The sequence below is a fragment of the Anser brachyrhynchus genome (genome assembly GCF_964034855.1).
Source record: "Anser brachyrhynchus genome assembly, chromosome: 6".
NCBI classification, from domain to species: domain Eukaryota; kingdom Metazoa; phylum Chordata; class Aves; order Anseriformes; family Anatidae; genus Anser; species Anser brachyrhynchus.
The window spans coordinates 16308474-16327301 of record NC_137700.1 but is presented as its reverse complement, the minus strand read 5'-3'; the positions used below and the strand labels follow the sequence as shown (position 1 = coordinate 16327301).

At 45.0% G+C, this 18828-nt stretch overlaps 1 protein-coding gene and 1 long non-coding RNA gene across 6 annotated transcripts in view; one reads left to right on the top strand and one right to left on the bottom strand.

Moving 5' to 3' along the window:
* LOC308197680 overlaps positions 1–11406 on the top strand; it is a 38104-nt gene extending 26698 nt beyond the window's left edge. The window contains exon 2 of the long non-coding RNA XR_013953225.1: positions 5–11406. This is a non-coding gene — a long non-coding RNA (uncharacterized lncRNA). The remainder of the gene's footprint in view (positions 1–4) is intronic.
* The window catches only part of PHYHIPL (phytanoyl-CoA 2-hydroxylase interacting protein like), a 129135-nt gene that overhangs the window by 88699 nt on the left and 21608 nt on the right, over positions 1–18828 (bottom strand). The window contains exon 1 of one of the 5 annotated variants that reach the window (XM_080598594.1): positions 17822–17958. The exons of the other annotated variants lie outside the window; for them this stretch is intronic. The gene's annotated coding sequence lies outside the window, so the exon portion shown is untranslated. Of the gene's footprint in view, positions 1–17821; positions 17959–18828 lie in introns of those variants that run through there. 5 annotated transcript variants of the gene reach the window in all.

Here is an 18828-nt window from a genome sequence, read left to right as displayed (position 1 = left end):
ACAGGAAGGCACTCCGATTGAAAAAGAACTTGAAGCGGCAGTAATAAAATCATATTTAAAATGTAAGTAAATGAAGTTCTGATTTGAAGTATTTGTTAGAAACAACAGTTAAGTTGGTAACAAGAAATAGAGTTAGAACTTACAACAGTGCAAAAGACAATATCAAAAGGTAACTATAGCATATGCTTGTTTGTGCGACTGGTTCTTTCAATTGATTTTACCATAACTATTACTGCTTTTCAATCTGTCCATAACTGGCCTTCACACCAAGGCTTTGGCAATGCTTCAGTCCAACTTGCTACAGGACTCTTCTTCCTGAAAAGCTAAAAACAAGAACCGTGATGCTTTTGCCACTCAGCTCTTCCACTTCTGGGCTATGAATTGAAGCATGATTTCTTAGTCCTGTGGCCAGGAGAGTGGCAGCAGCCTAACAGGAGGCAGAAAGAGGGGTCATCTCATTAGGATGAACAGCTAAGACAGAACAAATGCTTCATACTGGAAGTTTTCAATATAAAAGCATTTATGAACCAATTGTGTAAGCCGAATCCAGCCATTATAACCATCTGTTCACAGCTAATTCACAATAAACAGGAAAAATAATTAAAAACCAAAAAACCTAATGGATTGTTTATTATGAATAGTTTGCCAGGTTGTGGGCACAGTAGTAGCAAACCTTGCATGTTTGCCTGCTCCAAGCACGTTGTGAAATGCAGTAGGGGCTGCAAAGTCAACGTGCTCAGGGGGTGGGTGCTCTATCACCTAATTCACAGCGAAGGGTCAAGGGCCTATTGTAATTACAGCCAGTGGAAGTTTTCCCACATATTTCAAAGAGCAGCAGAGTTGTTAATTGGTGTGAGCCATGGCACAACCCAAGGCCATGCTGCCACAGAACTACTAACATTACGTAGATAGGTCACTTGATTGTAAAAGGTTCTTCAGTAAGGAATGAAAGTCTTTCAAACACTCAAGAACTGTTGCAACTACCTTTTTAATTATTATTATTTTTAAACAAAACAAAGTCTTCAAGGTAGGGTGCAGTTTTCCTAAGAACAGCCTTTGAGTTTTGTCTCATTTTGTCCCTTGTTCTATAAATGATAAACAATTAATTTAGAAGTAATTATTTGTCCATCCCATTTTTTTGTCTTCATGAAGGTTTGAAATAATCAATTTACTTCAATTTTTTATTTATTTGTGACTATTTTATACCTATTTTTCCTCATGCCAGCTTTTACTTGAATTCAAATAACTCTCCCATAGTGTTTCTCTCCCTGATTCACCAACTGCGAGTGATCACAGATCCTCTTGTCCTTTCCTAGGTTGAACAACTAAAGCTCTTCTGGTATTCGCCCACATCTCAGTCGCCACTTCATCCCTGATCCAGTTTCAGATCCTCATCACTCTCATGCACGAAAGAGGGCACCATACATTTTCCCAGGGTAACTGTTAGGGGTTATCTGTATTGGGGCATTATTAGAGCCATGGCTTTCAAAACACTTTAACATTTTACATTTGTCTTTCTCATGTGTGCAGCTTGGTGCAGACACTACAATCACACTCAAGTCCTTGAAGGTCTGGCAGCTGAGGCAGAGGAGTTTCTGTTTGTGGAGTGGCTGTGGGGTGGGCTGTACGGGGCAGCACCAGTGGCAGGTCTCAGGATTTACCCTCACCTGAGTCATGCAGCACCTGCAGTGAGGAATGTACCCAACAACAACAGTCAAGACCAGGAGGAGTATAAAAGCATCAAACCTTACAGCTACCTTCTTCAGGATTTCTTTTCCCATTATGTCTCCTATTTATATATCATTATTTGTTTGGACAGTGCAAGGGTAAAACTACAGAAACAATAAGACTTACGGAAGGGGAGAAAATATTTTCATGGTAAAACAGTAAAGATCTCCTTTAAGGCTAACATTTCATAAGCTTTAGTGCATTGCATATTTATCACAGAAGTATTTTTCTTTTAAAAACTGAACTATTTTGAGATCTAAGTTTTCTAAATCTATGCTGGGTGTTTTGTATCTAGTCTTACTATCAGCTGGTGAGACCCATCAGGCAAACATCCTTTTTTTTTTCTGTGCGAATGTTTTATTTTGGTAGGGAGGGATTTGTCCAGTCTGCTTGGCTTTCTATTGGATGTAGGTTTCAGCATTGGTAAAAGACCATTTCTTTTAATTTCTTTGAGAAGAAGAGCAAATATCATTTCAGGGAAAGAAACCCTTAAAGACTATGAAGACACCATAACCAAAAATTTGAACTGAAGCTACATCATCTCCTACATTCTTTTGCATTTCTCATGAGCAACATCTTTAGGTACTGTCCCTCTTTCTAGGCAACAACGACAGAGAAAGAAAAGCTACTGATCACTCTTTCATCACCACTAACTTTCCATTTCTAAACATACTTGGTTAAATCTCCTCTTTTCAAATCAGGCTTTTGCAAATGACAAAGAATCACTTTATTTTCTCTGCTGCACTGCAGAGCAGCCCTGTGTTAATTTATCTGGAATAAACATGCATTCAGCCCACATTGTCCTCTGATAACGTTGTTTACAGTTGTTTGCCCTGTCCAGTGTGTTGTAGATGTGGACTGTTACAGATGTGTGCTGTGTTAGAAAGTACTATCTTTGCTACCAGCATGAAGTAGCTATCGCTCTTTGTCTCCCTACAATTTTCATTAGGTCTTATTCATGTGCCCCTGAGAATGAGAGGGTCAAAGTCATCTGCCTGCTGGTTATTATGCTGTTGCACAAAGAGGTTCTTCAGCCCAGAACAGGAGACTGAAAACAAGTCTGTTGACAAATTATTGTGATCCATCCTATTCCTACTTAGAACCACTGCAGCTGTTCTGAAGCTGAGGTTAACATCCACATCTGCACATACCCAGGATGATTTTAGAGCCCTAAGCAGAGCAAAACCACCACGGACAGAGATCACGCCAAGAAATTCAGGCAGTCCTAAGCTATCTCATACTGCTTCTTCAAGTACCGAAAAAATCTTTTAAGCGCATTAAAATAAACGAGCAATTTTTCTACCCAGGCTGGTATCCTGAAGCTGAACATATCATTGGGCTCAAGTTTTTATATTAATGGAAGATTATGTTAGAATAGGTACAGAAAACAATTTTCGCTAATCACAGTCAATAAGACACTGCTAATCAGCAGGTATCCTGTCTTATGTGGTTTTTTTTCTGCATGCCACAAACCCCCAAATTACTGTAGCAATAAATGCACAGTATTTCCTGTGGTTTGGGATGTAAATACATTTATCTTAAGATGTGCATTGGGGAAACCAGGAAGTCAATAACATCCTGGAATAACTGAAAATTAGTATCTAAAGCAGTTATTAATATTTCTGCAAGAAACAAAATACATAACACCTACAAAATGGAAATGAAATCCCTCCACTGTTACAGAGCAACTTTCACAGAGTGAAACTAACTGTACTTTAGAAACAACGTTGATTTTCAAAGCCACATTTGCTTCTGATATATACCTTTCCTGTCTGGCACGATTCAAAATATTTTATCACATGCAAATCCCTACACTGAGGAAGGCAAAATCAAATACACAGTATTATGTCAGTGATAACGAGTCAGGCAGCAATATGTAGGAAAGCATTAGGAGTCATCTTGAACGGAACAAGAGTTTGCAAAGCAATGCTGATGAACAGGAGGCAGATTTCATGGGCTGCATTAATAAGGCAGCCAGTGATTCCTCTCTGTTCAATGTTGGAAAGGCCTCAGTTGGAATAATGAGTACAGTCCAGAGCCTGACACTCAATTCTTGTCTTTAGAGGCTGGGGAAATAGATGAACTTGGTCTTATCTTAAAGTTGGACTGAAGCCTCTTCAGAGGTCTCTTCCGGTCTTATATAACACTACTTATGTATGTAAATATTAGCTTTAGTGCTCCTGGTTAAAAATAAAAATAAGACAGAAAGCCAAAATTAAACTAGAGAGCATCTACTGCACTAATGGATTTTTGTGCATTGGCCTAATGATGATATCAATGATTGCTGCATTAAGCCTTTTCCCAAAGATGTGTATTCTACAAGTGTCCCAAACATGCTTAAATATTCTTAGATTTTAGGATCAAACCCACTGTTTTCTCACTATAACCTCCGCATACTGATGCAGCTATTTTTCCAGAACTCAATTGTGAGATGACAGCCATATCAGTCCTGAAAACAATGGACTTTAGAGGGAAAGAGCAAACATCTTGCTCATCCCAGTGGCATTTTATCTCTGTGCTAAGGACCCTTCTCCTCTGAGCTAATTGCAAAGAAATGGCTTTGGCAGAAATGGATGCTATCTCTACCTGGGGAGAAAAAAAATTCCAGGAGTTAATGCACTAGCACAGAGCAAGTCTGCCAGCACAACCAGAAATGGGGACTGACAGCTCGGTGTCCCAAGGAGCATGCAGCCTCACGCAAGCCGACCTGCCGCTGGCTTTCCTGGGACCCAGGAGAGCCCCAGGCTGCCCCCAGCTCATCCTGCTCTGATCGTGCTGCAGCGCTGAGCAGAAGGCAGGCTGAAAGTACCTCTGCCGATCTGACACCAGCACTGCTGCGGCTACACGTGACAGTGATTCATCGCTTGCCTTCAGGTTTTTGCAGATGCAGCTCCAGCTTTCAGCCAGGGCAGTACAGGCACAAACCAACCCCTGATGTTGCCTCAGTGCGTCCTCCCTGCAAGTGCCTCAGCCTGATTCAATTAACAGGTAGAGGGCACACCGAGTCTAATTCCCTCCTGCAGATCTATCATCCAGCTACTCATAAACAAGCTCCCTTTTAAAGTGGCATTAAGTCAGCCCACACATAGTTAGACCTGGAATTATAGCCCACGAGTGCTGGTGAGTAATTTATTTTCCACATTTACCTACATGTGGGTTTCTGGCTATCAGGTACCAAACCAAAAGCAGCATAAGGACTATGCCGTTATTCAAACCTGTTAGCAGGAAATAATCTCAATGAGTAGTTTACTAATTACGTGCAGAGGGAGGGAGTAGTCTAAGAAATTTTACAGCCTAAGTACAATGCCTTTGGGAACACTTTAACTACCTTTACCTGTCAACTCTTTCCTGATGCAACATCAGCTTCAGGCAAAAAATTAAGCTCACAGAATGGAGAAAAGCACATCTGGATTGAGACTGCAGCTTTCTGCTGGGAAGTGAGTGTGCCTTTATGGGACACAGCCTCTTGGCTGTCCCTCCTGCAGCAGGACTGACCTGTGGCTGGCAAGAGCCAGGAGCAAAGCCATCGGAGAGATGAAAAAATGCTACAAGGCAATACAAGTCAGGACCTGTAAACACCCAGGCTAAGCAAAATACAGTGCGCCCAGTACCAGGGCAGCAGAGGACAGAGGCTGGGCTGGAGGAAAGGCAGGCTCATCCTTGCCTGCACGGTGGAAGTAACGCCATTCCCCCCACCATGCTCATGGTGGAAGTAACACCATTCCTATTTCTCAGCAGTGAGGCTGCAGAGAGCTCAGCTTCCCTGCGGCTGTGTGATGTGGATGACCACAGAGGTGCTCGTCAGGCTGCTCCTCAAGTACTCCTTGGGGGAGACAAGGTGTCCCAAAGGTCCCTTAGACCAGGAGCCAAACCAGGCCTTACAGATCACCTCCTGCCTCCAGTGTCCCAAATAAGCCACAGAGATTCACCTACTCACATCTGTGCCTGGGGACTGGCCCAGGGACTGCCCCATCCCCAGGGCTGTGGGCAGGCTGCTCACTGCACAGGGGGACTTGCACAGGGGTCCGAGATCTCTAGCTATGAAATTATTCATGTTAAATTTCTACAGGAAGGAAAAATTTGAGTGGGAGGGTTGTTAACCTGGATTTATCAGAGGAGAGGTCTGACTTACAACAAAAAGAAACTTCTGGACAAAGCAAAAGCTGTAACCACCTCCTAGAAAGTGGGAAAGTACAGTGTGCAGTGACACAGAAAAAGGGCATTCTCTCTGTCACTCTTACAGATCAGCTCTGAAATCCTAAAATTGCTTTGGTGGAGCTTTCCTCCAGCTGATGGCCACCCTGCCTATGCCACAAAGCAGATTTCACCTTCATTACCCGCAGCCAACAGCTATTTGCCAGGACAAAACCTGTTCACCATGTTTCCCCTGCAAGAGCTGCAGCAGCGCTGGTGAGATCTGCACCCACCACAACGCCCCAGGGTGGTTCCCCTTCATCTGACACGTAAACACAGAGAACATGAGATGTAGGGGATGATGGATGCAGGGGGGGAAGTCTCAGGGAGATGAGGGCTCCTACAACACAGTTTATACCTCAAAATATTTGTACCCTAGAAATGTCACGATGTTTTATTTCCACTTGCTGTAAGGGGAGGGCTGGTCAGGAGCAGCTCAGCTGCAGACATTGAGGGCAGGATTTATTGCCCTCAGTCACTTCTCCAGAGAAGCCATGGATGTTGTTTCAAGGAAGTGCTGCATACCAGGCTACCGGTCTGAATGAATGCCCACCCCAAAAATCAAATAAAATGTTCATCATCTACCAGGAAAGACAAAATCCAGCACGGCTTTTCAAATATTATCCCAAGTAGATAGGAGGTTTTTGTTAAAATGTGGCACATTACCAGAGCCCTTGCAGTGCCCGCTGAGCAGAAGTGGCTCAGCTACTGGCTAGAAGGATATTCTAGATGTTGTTTCTGAAGCCTACTGTGCTCAGCATGAGAGATTTCTGTTTACAAAGAACCAAAAATCTAGCACTTCCTATATGCAGGCAATGAAGAGTGCAAATTCCAATTCCTCATGCTGTTTTTCCGGACCTGCAGCTGCTTTGACACTGTTGCCCAAAGGTGCGAGTCACAGTCATCCCAGACAAAAAATGAGCCCAAACCTCACTAATCAATACTGCTGCCTTGACACTCTGCACCTTCCTAGGTGTTTTGCCGGGATCCCTAGAAGAAGCAGCAAAAAGGGGAAATGTACAGCTAATTCCTCCCCCATGCAGCGTGGCCAGGCTGCACCTTTAAGGAGTTGTTATGATGATTGTTCGTAGCAATCGAGCTCAGTAGAGGCTTTCGTGTTCAGCACACTGCATCATCTCCAGGGAGCTTCCTTTACAACACTTATAAATGAGAAAACAAGATAACTTTAGACTGCACAGCTGCAGGGTGCAGGAGGAAAGCGATAAAATAACACTGAATTAATCCATTCATTCAAAGGCCACTGAATTGTAATGGATGGATTTAATGAGACTGGACTCTAAATAGCAAACAAGAAAAAAAAAAGAAAAAAAAAAATCTTGCCCCCTTCCCATCCCATACCCAGCTCGCCCAGCTCATCTCCCAGAAACAGTTGCAGGCAAGGCTTCCCACATTATGTAGGTCAGCGCCCACTCTAAAATTCATCTGTTTTAGTGAAAATAGAGGGCAGGCACCAGAGAGATGTTTCCTGACCCCAGCTCTTCAGAGCAACTTTGTCAGAGATTGTTTTATTTTTTCCAGGTGCTCTGTGGTTTGCACCTCATGAGGCTGGAGCATGCCAGCACTATGCAGGTCAGGCTAATGCTCATCCTCAAGGCTGAGCACACTGCAACGCTTTGTGGCTATCAGGATGAACTGGGCACTTGTAGTTCAGACTTATGCACTGCTAATATTTTTGATAATTATGACTTGAGTCAGGAAAGAAGAGTACACCGTATTTTACTAAGACAGCAATGTGCAGCAACATTTTCAGTTGTTGGGAGAACACTGAAAGAAGTTGAATCTTAGGTAGTCCCAGCCCCTCACTGCCACAAACTGCTGGACGGAGGCTGCGGTGAGCCTCTCCCCTAGCCAGGCATGCTCAGCCATCAGGGCCCAAGGAGCCAGAGCAACCTGGGCGCCAGCCTTCCCCCCACACAGGTGTGTTCCTTCTCACCTGCCCGGGCATAAAACATCCATCCTCACAAAAAAAACGCACACCCTCCCTCCCTGAGGAACAGGACAACCACCATGTGTGACAAATACATGACATGGTGTTTACAGCCTACGGCACTCATATTTCAGGCTCCTCAGACAGAGGTAAGAACCTATGTACAACTGAAGATGGGGAAGAAATGCAAATTAATATTTTTTTTCCACATAATATTTAGAAGAGTCATGCTTTAAACCACAGGTGCAAATCACAGGAATGTTAGGGCTATTGCATCATGCTGGACACGCAGCAGTAGCACAGGGTGGAGATCAGGGATCGCATCTTCATCTTAGTGCTGCATTGCTGAGTCAGAGCCGGGGCCCGCGATCCACCGAGATGTGCTCGCGCAGTGCCAGCACCGGCCACTCTTGGACAACAAAACTCCCGCAGCAGCCTCTGCAGGGGCAGCTATAGCAACGCTCCTACAGTCGGGCACAGGCTTACAAAGGTGGCTGATTTCAGCCTGAGCACAGTGATTTTCACACAAACCAAAAGTGCTTATTATCTGCTGACACGGAAAAAGCGTATTTAAAACAGATTATTCCATGCATACAGTGAGCTTACTTACATGAGAATTAGTATTCTATACACCAGCCTGTATTTATGAAGTGTGTGGTCTGTGTGATTAAAAACTAAAGACAACTACTTGATTCGTGTACTTTTATCTTGTTTGAAAAAAAAAATATTTTGACTTTTCAAGTTGGAATGTACAAAGAGCAAAACAGTTCCTCACAAGCACTGTTTTCCTCTGGGTGTCCAGAGGCCCCACACATGGGACCAGAAATAGGAGAAACGTGCCCTCAGAGCCCCTCCACATGGGGTGAGACACTACTGTGTGCAGGGGGACTGGTACAGATCATTTTTTCAGATCAGTCGCAGTCCTGGATGGGACTGCACCGCTGGCACTTGGTAGAGCCAGGCTTTAGCATCCTGGTTTTCCCCTGCTAGGGCTCTGCTACGAGTTGGAACCAGCAGGACCTTATTTGCGAGGAGTTAGAAAGCACAGCAAAAATACTAACACCATGTTATAATCAAAAGGCAGACAGGCAAGCTAAACAGGACACCTCTGCATAGAGAAACTACTAGACAGAGATAAAATACTTCCCTGTTTAAGATCTACTGCCAAATTCCTCTCTCTGATAATTTTCCCTACTGGTAGGATGATACTCTCCATGTCTGATGAGCACAGAAGGAACATGCAGTAAGAAAATGGCTCCACGGGGGGGTTCAGTTCCAGCCTAACCCCAAGCATAATTTAGGGAATGGCGGTGGTCCTAAACTTTGGAAACTTCTCCAAGCTCCAGAGCCACACCAGCATACAGCCATGTACTCAGTACAGCACTCTGCCCCACACCACCTCTCCCACAAGGGCAGCCCTCCAGCTGCCTCACACTTTGCCAACCCAGAGGAGATTCCCAGCCTTGATGGTTCAGCTTTAGAAAATTTGTACTGCTGCTAAAGCCTCCGAGTACAGCGTCTACCACAGGTCAGGTCTGCAGGTTTTTTGGTGTGAAGAACTGAACCCTTAGGTTAGGCTGGATTTTGAACAGCTAACATCTTATGGTAGAAAGTGCCTCATACACATACAGAACAACTTGCTCCAAACTTTGTCACTGCCTGCAGCAAAATGCTGCCTGGTCCAGAGCACAGATAGTCTCAGGGAAGCAAACCTCATGCCATTCCTCCCAGATGCACATCTTTCCAATAATTTGTCACTTGGATAATCTGCTGCCCTAAGAAGGATTATTCATAATTCCTGGGGACATTTGGTGAACTCCCAGGGAGCAGCTGAGGACACAGAGAATGCCACAGGTTGGGGAAACCAGAGGCACAGACAGGCTGAGAGTGACTGTCAGCTCTGCCTATGTCTTTGGTGCAGCAGGCACTAGCCAGAGGGCAAACCATACCCCACACCAGCTCTCGTTCCCCTGACTCCCATTCATAGGGAGAATCTAGCTGCAAAAACACAGGGGAGGTAAAGACAGTGCCCAAAATTCTTTCAGAATTAAAGCCTTGCAATTCCTCAGCTCTACAAAAGCTGGGCATACATATGCAAGATCAGACAAAGACAAAACCTATCCCCCCTAAAAACCCTCCTTACACAGACTTTTTATCCTGTGTGTCAGAGAAAAATAATCCACTAAGGATTTCACTATTGCTATTGACATGGTGTAAGAATTATTTTAATACACCAAAGCACCAGGTGGCAACGAAAGATCTTTAAAACATGTTGAAAGGATACAGTAAGAATAACCAGATCAATCGAAACCACACACAGTATTTCCTCCATCAACTGAATGAAGTTGAATGAGTTTGCAAAGCTGAAGTTCACTGAGATCAGAGTTTGGAAATTCAAAAATTCCTCATTTTCATAAATCTAATCCTAGTTCAGCTGGCCAGTGCATCTCCATGTACCCAAGACATCTTTACAATCTTAGCTGCACCTTAGCATAGCACGTTGCCTAAGAAGTACGCTGGCGCCAGAAACAGCCCATACTGCAATAGCATTCCCCCTTTCGTTTCTAAATATAGTTTGACTCTCCTGGAAACTTAAGACATTTTTGGATCTTTTTTTGCAGAGGTTTATCCTGGTTCAGTGCAGATTGTTTTTAAGATATCTATCTATATACAGAGAATGTGGAGGTAAACACACTGTGTGTAGGTGTGCCTCTGACTCCATCAAAAAGGCTGTGCCCACTGGAGCATGAAGAGCAAAATTAATTCTGCATGACAAGGTTTTTATTTGTGTGTTTTTGGTGACAAACCCTCTCAGATAGACAGGAAAGGTGTTATTATATTAGCACTGTTACTGCAACGCTGTCACACCCAGAGCCCATCAAACAACCTTGCTCCCTTCCCCACCCTGTCACCTTCCCGCCAGCCCAGGAGCAGCGTTTGCAGCCACCGACGTGGATTTACAGCCCCCCAAAGCCAACCTCATGAGCCCAAGGTTTCTCCAGATTATAGAAGGCATGAAAACTGCTTTAGACCTATTGCAGCAAGATGCCGGTGGCATGGAGAGCACAGACGCAAGAGCAATGGAGGGAGACCAAGTGGAGCATACTGAATGCCACTGCCGCTGGCACAAAGGGGCCATGGAGCTGCTCCCATCCCCTCAGGGACATGGGGCGTGTGGGCCATGGCTGTGCCAGTCACCTCAGCACTGCCCAGGGACACCGCTGGGTGCCAGACCTCTGCCATCAACATCACTAAGTTATGAGGGGTTTTATTTTTAAAAACGGGTTAAAGTTTAGGTTCTCCCTGACTGGGATTTACCATGGTCTGTGTTCACATGCTACTGGGTATAGCTTGGTAAGACCTGTGTAGCACAGAGAAAGGAGAACTGGCGTGTAATTCAGCTAACTCTCACTTCCAGTTTATGATTATTAATGACAAACTATATTGCTGTTTGGGGGGGGGGGGGCGTTTGTTTGTTTGTTTTTAAATGGAGTATGGTTTATATTTCTAGCAGCAGGCAGGATTTCTGTTAAGCACTATATTGGCATCAAAATTAGAATGATTTAATCAAGAGCACACAGGTTTATCTCAAATCTGCATCTCTTCAGTCTTCAGATTCAGAAGGTGCATATTTTATCCCAGTACTTCTCTGATTTAATCAGCCACTTCCAAGAAAGGTTAAAGTTTCATTTCTATATCGTCTGCAGCCTAATCAAAAGAGCAGAAATACCAGGCTTACTAGGGAAAGAAAGAGATGAGAGATGGAGAGAGCATTTGAACACACTTCATTTACAGAAAACAAAGATGGCCTTGTTTTTTTTGTAGTGCTGCACAGCAGTTAGTGCTGTCTTCATCTTGAACCATTCAATCTCTTCCCAGAGCTCTCTCCTCTTTAGTATCTCCTCGCATCCATTTCCATCCGCAGGCAGCAAGCCCAGATTGAGACACAAGCAATTTCAAGCCTCCAGGTAATGCAACCAGTCGTTGTATGTTGCCTGATGGAGCAGCGAAGGGTTCTTTGTCCTGAAGGCCTTTGGTTTTGTTTTTAAAATGTTTCACGTGCTAATAATAGATTAAAGGACTAACCGTGTGCTTGTCAGCACGTGGTCATGGAATCCATTACCGAATGACTGTGTTGCTCAGGAGAACATGCCGTTGTACCTAATGGGGAAAATTTCAGGAGTTCACTGAATTCTTAATTTCTTGAGACACTTAGTGCCCATGACACTACCCAGCAGAGGAACTGAGAGGTTTGCTCTCGAGACAGCAGGGAAGGAGCAGCATCAAACTGCTCCTCGGCAGCACCCAAGGCAGACCCACAAGGGCCACAGCTCCCTAGTGGGTCAGCTAATGCTGCCCTGCCTTGCCCCCAGTGAAGGCCAGCGCTGGTTTCTCGCTTCCCCAGACCTCCTCAGACGGGTTCCCTCTCACCCCGCTCTTCCATCCCATTGTGACAGCCAGCCTGTGTGGTCAGAGATGGTGCTTCAGACCTCTCAGGTTCCTGCAACCAAAGTGAAATGTTTTCCATCATGCTGTCTTTTATATTTGGAAAAAGTGGCTTTTGTGGTTATTAAATGCTCCCATGATGTGCTGACATTTAGCCATCCCTATAAGCTGTTTAGCGTACATTGCAGACTGTACTCTTTTACTATGACATTATTCTTTAATTCTTCTAATGAATCGTGTGTTTTTTGTAGTAAACCAGGCAGTAAATCACACAGGCAATTGGTTTTACAACCCAGACTTCAAGGACAGCTCAGGGAGAAGACCACATTATTAAAAAAAAAAAAAAAAAGGCAGTTCAGTTACTACCAGCAATTCCATGCTGAGCTTCTACTGCCTATTTTCTTCTGTTTCTCTGACTTTCACCTGGGTTCATGCGCTTGGAGGCTGCCCCCTGAGCGCGTGCCTGCTGAACACGCCCAGCGCTCACCCCCTCCCACCACGTGTCCCCCATGTTGGGACACATTTTCTCTTCCCTGCTGCTTCCCAAAGCATGCACAACAGGCATTTCTTGTGTATTCAGAGGCTGTGCAGCCAACTTGAGCCCAGCCTCGATGACAAGCAGTCAGGACAGACATGGGGCAGGAGATGCAGCTGTTGGCTGCAGGGCTGTGGAAACCTGCATGCAGTCTGGGTGGTGCTGGGCCCAGCCTGGCACGCCTGGAGCAGCTTTCAGCTCTTTGCCAAGCACGGCTCGGTAAAGGGAACCCAGAGGATGCAGTGTAGATTAATTGAGCAGCTCAGGTACGTTGGTGATGCTGTGCACTTGGTAGAGATAATTAATACACTCCATCTCTGTGCAGAGAAACTACTTAAGGTTTGCATTCCCACTGCAAGAATCAACTGGAGCAAGTTTTCAGCTTGCATACTGCCTTACGCTGAATCCCCAAAAAGCTTTCTGACTTCAATAGCAGGGTGAGGACACAGCAAAGCACGCATAGCTACCGGCACTGGCTGCTCTGCACTGACACCCCACAAACAGTGGTGAGCTGTGGGCAAACAAGGCACAAAGAGAGGCAGAAGGTCACAAGCACAGGTCTCAAAAAACATGTCGCCAAATCCTGGGAACAGAAAATTTCTACGTGTTTATGTTATCTGTGATGCCCAGCATGAGGGCAGGGAAGAAATTTGGAAGTACAGAGTCCCTGTGGGTTATTCAGAGCAGATGGGAAGACCACTTTCCCTCCAAGAGCACCAGTCTGACCCCTTGGTGCTTGGCAGGCTGAGAGCCATGGGGAGCTGGTGGATTTTAGGAGACATGAAAATCAGACTGCTTCTCCAGGCTGTGCCACGCAATACCACTGTTGTATCAAACAGATTATAGAGCGTCCCTGTTCAGCCTGCAGCTGTGTGTATTACTGATGTAATTGAAAGCCATGCCAGAATGAAGATTTAAAAAAAAAAAAAAAGACAAAACAACACATTTTAGCTTTGGCTTATGACACTTGGGGCATTTTATATCAGAACAAGTGGGCATTTGTCTGGGGTAGGTCTGCAAAGACACTCCAGCAGAGATGCATTTATTATTTATCCAGGCTCTGGGCCTAGAGAAAGCAAAAGGCTTATGTAAACACCCAGTTGGGATTTCTAGATCCTCATTTAGACATTTGCTGTACCAGCTTCGCATGGAGACAGCCCACTCAATTAGGGATAGAGAGCAAAAAGGATTCCTTCATCAGAGTGTAGGTACCATTAAGTGCATGACTTAGAGCTGCTCTTGCATAGCTGAAATGTAATTTTCCCCAAAGCAGGGGTGAGTAGGCAGGAAAGAGCCTTGTGTACCCATGGCTGAAGGCAAACTGCAGCCATTACATCTGCCAACGCGAAGCTGTCCAACCCCGTGCAGCTGGGCTCTGCTGGTGCTGGCAGGAAAAGGCAGCCCCAGGAAGAAGGGAGGACAGAGGGGCTGCCCCCACGGGCCGGGACATCCCTTTCCCTTCCCGTCCTTCACAGAAAAAGGGGAAATCATGCATCTGAGTGTCCAAAATCAATAACAAAATGAAGTCATCTAACCTGACTGTTTACACTTGGGTCTCTCCCCCTTGTTGTTGGACAAAATCATCTTGCAGGACTGCTTGGTATCAGGTCCCCAGCACCACGTAGCGATGGACCCAGCCAGATCCTACAGCCCAAATTTCGACCTTCTATTGGTCCTTACTCTGACAACAGCAGAGCCTGGCAACATGAAGGTGTACGTTGCGTACCTTATGCATACTAAGGTTTTAAGACCAGTGGAGTCTGAGACCTTAGGAATAGCCACATGCTGCTTCACAGTATTTTGGTGCTTAGCTTTGTAAATGTAACTCTCAGGAATTCAACCATATCTCTGTAATTAAAAGGCTTTAGCTAATTATGTTGGCTCCAAATTAGTAGGCGGCCAATTAAAGCTCACATTGCATAACAAAGGTCAAAGAAGCAAATCAGTTTTAATTGAATATGCAAATTATATGAACTATCTAGACGTCAAGAAGGTAGAAAGCAAAGATGCAAGTTTGGTAAGTTACTCTAGAAATCAAATGAGATGTGTCTGTCCTTTAACTAAGTGTAGTTAGAGGGCTCGAAAAGCAGCAGAGGGACGATTCCCACCTGCATTGGGAACTGCTGCCTAACCACCGGGGAGAGGGCAAGAAACTACATTTACACTTCCAGGCTGAAGATAGCTTGAGCTTTGAAGGAACATTGCTGTTTACTACAAATCTAGCCATTTTCAGTTAGCAGATAGCTTCAGGCAGTGCACTTCTGCATTCCAGCTATTTATTTTTGTGACTTCACAATCTTCCCTCCATTATCTCTCACAATGCATGTGTAAAAGCCCCACAAAAACAAATTCTGACAGACTGTGCAGGGGAATAGTAAAACTGACTATACACAATGTGCTGTGAAATGCAAGGAGATAAACAAATAGAAAAGCAGGTGGCATAATTTCTTAATTTGTTTCATCTACCTTGGGTGTTACTTGAACAGCACTAGGTAGGCATTTGCTAACAAACATGTGAGTTTGCAGCAGATGGTCCTCCATTAAAAATGCAATCTCAGACAGAGAGCTCTGGGAAGCCCTTGGAGGACCAAAGAAACTGTCGGTCTCGTATTTATGCCTCTCTCCAGAATTCAGGATATAAAGCCAACCCATGTGAGCCACATACCCAAACAAGAAGAATAAGCAATCTTGTCCTGCCTCTATCTTGCTGAGGTACTAATCCTCTACATGGCATGTGTGGCCTGCAGCCTTTTTCTTTAACCAATGGTTGCAGAAGAATGGTCAGAAGCAGCAGCAGCAAACCTCAGTGGTAGCTACTTCACCAGCCAAAGAGTGACCATAAATAAATCAAGGTAATACACAAATAGGTTCTTGACAAAGAGCAAAAAATACAAGCTAAGAATGTAGCAACCACATTTCTATTACACTTGAATGCCCAGGGAAGGCCGGACTGTATGATTATATCTCATCTCCTAAATTTCACTATTTCTGCTCATGGATGAATTTTTAAAACCTAATTTTAATGCAGTATCTTTGAACCTCAGCTCCATCAGACATGGGGGAGAGTTGGCAGACATCATCTAACTCTGCATAAAAGGGCTTTTTAAGGTTTGGGATGCAGAGTAACCCTAGCATGTCTGGAAGGATGAGTGTATAAAGTGCCCTGTGCACATCACAATGTGTGAAAGCTAATTTGAAGGCACAAAAGTGTTCTGCACTGCCATCACTGCAGTGTGACCACTGGCAGCCTAGCTGGCCAGGATGCCCGAGCAGCCCGGAGCTTTTCAGCCTGCTGTTGAGAGCCCGCACAAGCCAGCCCCGCACAGCAGCCCCTACCCACCCTGCTGCCACCAGCACCTCCACTCACACTGCAGCCAACCCTCCAGCACAGCGAACACCCAAAAACTACTCTAAGAGATCAGGTAGACATTCATCTACCTTTCAGGCAAAGAACCTCTCATCTTAAGGGGCTGTGCAGTGCGACCTGCCATGCCACAATACTGCATGTCAGCAGATGAAGAATTAATGCACTCTGGAAGATTTTCCAACCAAAATCAGGGCAGATATCCTAAAGAAGGTTTTTGTCCCTTGTCTCCCATCACTGAGGTGCCCCGGGTATATACATGTATCCCATCTGAAGTAGAGTCACAGGATGGAGTAGGAAGGGAGAGAGAGGCTCTGTTCCTGTGTATGTGTGTACACTCATGCTCTCTGTTTCCTCATATTTAAAATAAAACTAATTCTTTTGTCCTGAATGAATTATTTCAAGATTTCTGGATAATAAGTCAAAAGCTGGTGACTTCATGAAATAAAAAAATTACCTCTATTTCATGTCACAGAAATGATTTGCTGCTACCCAGGCACCTCAACTTCCCTGGGTACACATTGCACTGCTGCTCTCGTACCAGCACTTTCTTGGTTTGAGAGGAGCACTGACCCAAGATTTCCCCGAAGGAAGCATTTCTACAAATCAAAAGGGAAAAACTTCCACATATCGTTTATCTCCAGGCATGCTGTGGTACATGACAGACTTCTCATAGCCAAAGGCATGGAAATAACAGACCCTATACAATTTACTCCATTGATAAAGTTTAGAGTCCTACTGGAAAATCTGGTTAAACATAAGAGGTCTTCCTAAACAGCAACCACACGGGATAATTGCAACTCTTGCCTGCAGGCATCTTCTTTTCCTTCGTATCTTTGACTTCCAGACTCTATCCCAAAGACATTATTCCTCTCATAAAGTACATGCAGCAATAAAGCACACAACTGCTGCAAAACATTTGGCATTCTAGTTGCTTGGTGGTGGTATTTGAAAGGATATAAACACTCATACATATATTTGTCTAAGCTATTTACAGTAACTCCAAGTGCCAAAAAGATGCAGGTGTACTTATTTAAACACATTTTTATGGCTCATTTCTGAACTAACATTGATTTGGGGTAACTGAGCTTTCGCAAGAGGATCCATCAGCTATGACAAGCAAACAACAAGGCTCATGTCTGCTGCGTGGTGAGGAGGCGGCCGAAACCCCATGCAGACCTGGTGCCTGCTGGAGACCGGCAGAGAGAGGTGGCACCAGCAAGCTGCACAGCCTCCGGCATGCTGGCATGAAGGCAGCTTCTTGTGGTATGGCTCACTTCCCTGCCTGCACAGGTAGAGGTGGGTGTTTTTATAGTTGCTACCTCTATGTGGTGGTTGCACCACTTTAAATATCCTCCCCAAAATAGCACAGCGATACCTTTAGAGTAATAAAGGTGCTTTACAAAGGAAAAGGACTTCCATAGGAAGTCTGGAAATTTTTACACAGCTTAGTAGAAGGCACATCCGCTCTGTAAGTAGCAGCGCATACAGAAAGTTGTTGAATTACTCTAACACTGAGTCAAAACACTGACTAGCACCAGACCCTGATCCCAGCAAGTAAAGTCATCCCAGGGGCCTGCAAGAGAAGGCCCTGAGCACATGTTACCTTATGCTTCTGCCTTGAACCTGCCATGAACTCTCAGGTACCCAGATGGTTTCTTGGCCTCGGGAGCTCTTTTCAGAAATTTGTTGAACCATTTATGCCCTCTCTCCACTTCCCATGTGAAGCTGCGGGGTGTGTGCAGGGGCCAACAAATGTCTGGGCGCCCCCTGGTCTCAGGGAGCCACCCTTCTGCTGCCCCATACCACAGAAACCTTTGACAAGCTGGGACAGGGGCAGGGGAGGAACAGGAAGGGCCGGTTTTGCAGAGTACCTCCCCAAAAGCACGCCAAGCTCTAGCATGGCTCAGCTCCTGGTTCCTTGCAGAGGAGCTGCGGCATTGCTGCTGAAGAGCAGGGCAAGTCTGAGTCATCCGCACGCACCTCTTGCAGATGACACGCTTGATGTGCTTCATTACAATCAAAGGCTCCAGCACTGCTGCCTGGCTTCATTTCACAACCCAGAAATGTAAATGCACTTTCCCCATCTAGTGGTCCAGCAGAGTAAAAATGCCTTTTGTCTCCTGCAGCTGAGGGGGGAGCCACATCTGGCAGGAACATCTCCCGGCTGTGCGCTCATCCACCCACAGCTCTGCCCATCTCAGCAGTGGGCCGCAAGCAGGGGAAGGATGGAGACAAACGCTATGGCAGGATGCACGTCTGCTGAAAAGAAAAGCTTTAATAGAGCTAGAAAAACAAATAAACAAACAAAGCAAAGTTGCTTTGAGTACTCCAACAAGAAATAGCATATAAAGAAGCATGTTCCTTAGGCTGATGCAGGATGAAGCCCAGTGCATTTTAAAACAATCAAGAAACCGGTCTCCTGAAAAATCAGAATTACCTTGGAAACTCTGACAAGCTATTAGCCGTGACAGCAACAAAATGGCTTCCTGGAGCTAACGCTCCCTGATCAAATCCTCGTTCACTGGATACAGGCCTGACACCCGGTGTTATTAGAGCGACACACTTACAGAAATAATAAACCAAATCCCTTCAGTGAGGCAGCTTTCAGCA